This window comes from Acomys minous, assembly GCF_964271855.1.
Source record: "Acomys minous genome assembly, chromosome: 3".
In the NCBI taxonomy this organism is placed as follows: Eukaryota; Metazoa; Chordata; class Mammalia; order Rodentia; family Muridae; genus Acomys; species Acomys minous.
Genome location: NC_140485.1, coordinates 147,304,425 through 147,309,517, shown reverse-complemented (window position 1 = coordinate 147,309,517; position 5,093 = coordinate 147,304,425). Strand labels below are relative to the sequence as shown.

Sequence of the window (5,093 nt, the reverse complement as noted above, 5' to 3'; positions counted from 1 at the left end):
CTGGAATTTCAAAACATAACAGAGGATCATGCTTGGGCAACCTTCCCTTTCTATGACACTTGCGCTCTAGATTTTGTGAGAAAATAAAAAAACCAAGAATCCTTTCTATTATCAGATTTTCCCTGTAATATTTGTCTACTTTAAATACTGGAATTTAGATTTTTTATTTAAACAACGTATGCTTGGAAGGTCCACAGAAACTTCTCCTGTTCTTTATGAGTCCCTCCTGGGAATGTAACTCATCACAAGTAATAATTGTGTCCTCTGTTAAGGCAGAAAAGACACTGGTACTCTGTATAGATGGAGATGAAGAGAAATAAAGAGAGTTACAGTATATTTAGCCTCTTCTACCAAAACATCTAAGAAACAGTTTTGGTTAGTAACTCACGAGGAAGAGCAGCGAGGCTACCCAGCCTCTCACTTCTGTTTCCACCGGGTTTATGTTATGACTTGTATCACTGTGGGAGGATACTTATCATATTGTTGACAGTAATAATCTGCAATGTCTTCAGGATCTAGGCTGCTGATGGTGAGAGAATAATCTCTCCCAGCCCCACTGCCACTGAACCTTGATGGAATGCCATTTTCCAAGTTGGTTGCCCGATAGATCAGGCGCTTAGGAGCTTTCCCTGGTTTCTGCTGGTACCAGTTTAAATAACTGCTTATGCCCTGACTTGCCTGGCAAATGATGGTGACTCTGTCTCCCAGAAGTGCAGACAGGGAAGATGGAGACTGAGTCATCTGGATGTTACATCTGGCACCTAAGAGTGGAGGCATAATAAATACCATATTAAGCATGATAAGAGAGGACATTCTCTCAAATGTTAGTCTGTTCTAAACACAATGCAACAGTGAATTTTTCCCTATAATCCTTTTTACCTGGAAACCAGAGAAACAGGAGCCCAAGGAACTGAGCAAGGGTCTTCATATCCAAGATGAGTCCTGACATCAATGACAACAGCACAGGGTGTGACTGGTATATGAAGAAGTCCCCAAGGATGTACAGTGAGGGCATGCAAATCACTGGAACTAGTTAGTGATGGGCACAGCTGCAAGGCTTGCTCATCTCAGCAGTTAGCACAGTCCCTATGTCCCCAGATGCCCGAGGTCAGACCACACATATATGCCCAGAGAATGTGTTTCTTTTATTTTTTAAAAACACATTTATTTAGTGTCATTATCCAACTATTACATTTAGCAATCAACACCATGGGTAAAAAAAGGTGTACAGTAAAACTCTTTGCTGGGATGCTTTACACTTTCCACAGAACAGAAACTAAAATACCCTGTTATACAGTTAGTCACACATACAGTAGTTCTTTTTGTGTGAGTATTGTCTAAAAGCATGTCTTCTTTGTAGCAGCTAGGCCCTGCCACCACTGTGCTTGGCTGAGTTCACAATCTGTTGTAACTTGTAGCTTCCCTATCACTTCTTTGGATCTCCTCTCCTGCTAAGCTTTGCTTTCTGGCTGTAATGTAATTAGAACTTCCTGCTACTGCCATAGCTACTGGGGCTTCTGGAACCTCCATAGCCACCTTGGTTTCATGGTTTAGCAAAGTAGTGGTGTCCACTATCATAAGGGCGAGAGCTCCTGCCTCCAACGTTTCCTCCTTTCATTGGTCTAAAATTTGAAGACTGATTGTAGTAATTACCAAAATCATTGTACCTCCAAAATTGTTTCCATCATTACCAAATCCATTTTAGTATCTCCACTGTCACTATATCCACTATCACCATGGTTGCCACCAAAGCCTGCACTGAAGTTTTTTCCTCCTCAACTCAAATTGTAATTGGCAACAAAACCACCTCCACGACCAGCACCAAAGTTTCTGGAGCCACTCCAACCTCTCTGGCTGGATGAGGCACTAACCATCTCTTGCTTTCACAGAGCTTTTCTTACTTCACAGTTGTGGCCATTCACAGTATGATATTTTTGAATAACAATCTTATCCACAGAGTCATAGTTATCAAATGTGACAAAAGTAAAGCCCAACTTTTCCCCACTGCCTCTGTCAGAAATGATTTCAATTACTTCAGTTTTCTCATACTCTTCAAAACAATCTCATAGGCGATGTTCTTCAGTGTCTTCTTTATTACCTCCAGCAAAACATCTTCTTCAGTTAAGTGAGCACCTGATCTCTGAGAATCTTCTCTTGACACAGCTCTCTTGGGTTCCACAACTCTTCCATCCACCTTGTGTGGTTTGGCATCCATAGCTGCATCCACTTCCTTCACAGTGGTGTATGTGACAAATTCAAAGCCACTGGATCTCTTGGTTTTTGCACCCCTCATTACCACAAAGTCGATGAGTGTTTCTCATTGCCCAAAATGGCTTCTTAGGCTCTCATCAGGTGTTTTGGAGCTCAGCCCTCTGATGAAGAACTTCCTCAGCTGTTCCAGCTCCTTGGGAAACTCTGACTTAGACATGCTCTCTCCATATTTCTTCAATATAGTACTTGAAGTCCTACTAGAGCAATAAGACAACTAAAGGAGATCAAGGGGATGCAAATAGGCAAAGAAGGAGTCAAAGTATCACTATTTGCAGATGACATGATAGTATATATAAGTGACCCTAATAATTCTACCAAGCAACTCCTGCAGCTAATAAACACCTTCAGCAATGTGGCTGGATACAAAATCAACTAAAAAATATCAGTAGGCCTGTTGTATACAAATGAATTTCTTTTTAAAGTGTTAATATAATAGATATTTATAATATATGAAAATTATTTTGAATAATATATTTCAAAGATATACTTGTATAATATAGAAGAATATCCTGCTGTCAGTGCATCTATAATGGAGAAGAGTCTATTAGATCTTTGAACCACTCAAATAATTCTGATTGGTTAAAAAATATTTATTATGTATTCTCCTTGTGACATGTTTGGAGTATGGAGTAGTCATTACTTTAAATTAAGTGGATAACTTGTCAGGACCATGCTTATTGGATTAAAATGAGTTTTTATGGCTTATTCATACTTACTACAGTACAAAGAAAGAAAATACATGGTATGTACACATATAATGCCTTGAGTCCAACAACCTATGTACCCTGAAGTTCTAATTCTATATAAAGATAGAGGTACTTTCATATTACAGAGGAAATGGGTATATCATTTTGTCAGCTTGGGATGCTCCATATTTTGTTATTTTCTGCCTTTTGCTACTATTTCCCAGAGTTTCTCAGCATAAAGGTTTGACTAGTGATAATAGACTTGAATACTATAACAGAAAACACTGCCACTCAATACATGGCTCTGCTGTGTATTACAAATGATATTTTCACCTTTCACTCTTGAGTAGTAACTAGATAAATTATCCTGATTTAGTCAACAGCCTCCTCATCTGCTTCTCAGTTTCCAAACAAGCTGAGATGCAGGAATGTGTTGGCATCTTTGTAACACAAATATGTTTTTGCATTGGCCATCCAGCATTATTTATCGTTAAGAGAAATAGAATTTATTCAGTCTTCAGACACTTGTCCTGGAGACAGGGATTCCTTGAGGTCTTTTAGAAACATAATTATGAAAGACTATACGGTATTTCAGTGTGAGAACAACACTGACGATTTTTCAGGGGCCTGGACTTGAGTGATGGGTGGGTGAGAAAAACCAGGCAACAGAGTGCATGTCAGATACAGGCCCTGTTCCCATTACTAAAGAACGCACATGAAGACTGACCTGATCATTAGCTACATCTGTATAAAGGGTCTAGGCCCAATCCATGCATGGTCTTTGATAGGTGCTTCATTCTCACAAGCCTTTCTGGGCCCTAGTCATAAAGCAGTTTCTTCAACATACAGGGCATCCTCCCCATAGGGAGTGCAACCCAGCAGCTTTGGGATGGATTAACAGTATGTTGGTCTACATGCTTCTTCACTGCACTTTCTTCCTGCTGATATCTAACAGCTATATCTGTGTCTCTCTTATCTTTGAGGCTTAGAAGACAGTCTTGCTTTCTCGGGATGTAAGGTTCACTCAGGGTACATTCAGCAGATGATAACAGAGGATGACAGTTCCTCTCAACCTAAAACAATAAGCAAATCATATTTTGGCCAGGCATCTGGGATCTGAATTCTTACCACACCTCCTTTAATGATATATGGAAGTACAAAGGGAATTCCAAAAACACTCAACTTTCCTTTACCAATCGGCCTTAGATTGGGTTACATATTAAATGGTTTGGTTTAGGTTATACCTTCTTAAGAAATTAAGGGTTAAATCATACATATTGAATAAATACCTGTGCACCTTGAGATCTGTGTGTCTTCCTACTCTGTTGCTTAGGAAGTGGACCTTCAGAGTTATTTTTTAAATTAAATTTATTACTTGTTTATCTTACATCCTGATCACAGCTCCCCTCATTGTTTCCACTTGATCTTACCCTTCCACCCTCTTTCTCCTTTCTCTGTTCCCCTTCACCTCAGAAAAAGGAAGCAACACTCCTACTGTACAAACCCTCCCCTGTACATCAAGTTGCACCAGGACTATTTTTACTACTTCATAAATTTTAGTTTTAATATTTTACTTATTCATTTAATATCCCAGTTGTAGCCCCCTCCCTCCTCTTCATCCAGCCATACCATCTCTCCCTATTCTGCATCCCCCCTATTCCTCAGAAAAGGAAAACCCCTTACAAACTCACTGTAGATAATGAAGTTGTATCATGACTGAGGATGTCTTCTTTCCCTGTGGCCTGGAAAGGCAGTCCCACAATGAGGAAGTGATCAAAAACCAGGCAACAGAGTGCATGTCAGATACAGGCCCTGTTCCCATTACTAGAGAACACACATGAAGACTGAACTGATCATTGGCTACATCTGTGTAAAGGGCCTAGGCCCAATCCATGCATGGTCTTTGATAGGTGCTTCATTCTCACAAGCCTTTCTGGGCCCTGGCTAGCTGGCTTTATTGGGCTTGTGGAGCTCCTCTCACCTCTTTGTCCTCTTATCTTTCCCCCCACTCTTGCACAAGACTCCCTATGCTTCTCCCAATGTTTAGCTGTGTGTCTCAGCATCTGTTTTGAACCACTGCTGGGTGGATCCTTTCTGGGAAGAACTCTGCTAGGCTCTTGTCTGAAAGCATAGCAG

At 40.3% G+C, this 5,093-nt stretch overlaps 1 pseudogene across 1 annotated transcript; it reads right to left on the bottom strand.

Moving 5' to 3' along the window:
* Nucleotides 1-1,427: 1,427 nt before the first annotated feature.
* Nucleotides 1,428-2,428, bottom strand: LOC311594304 (heterogeneous nuclear ribonucleoprotein A1-like; annotated as a pseudogene). The gene has a single exon. The product of its transcript is annotated as a heterogeneous nuclear ribonucleoprotein A1-like (transcript).
* Between the last annotated feature and the right edge of the window lie 2,665 nt (nucleotides 2,429-5,093).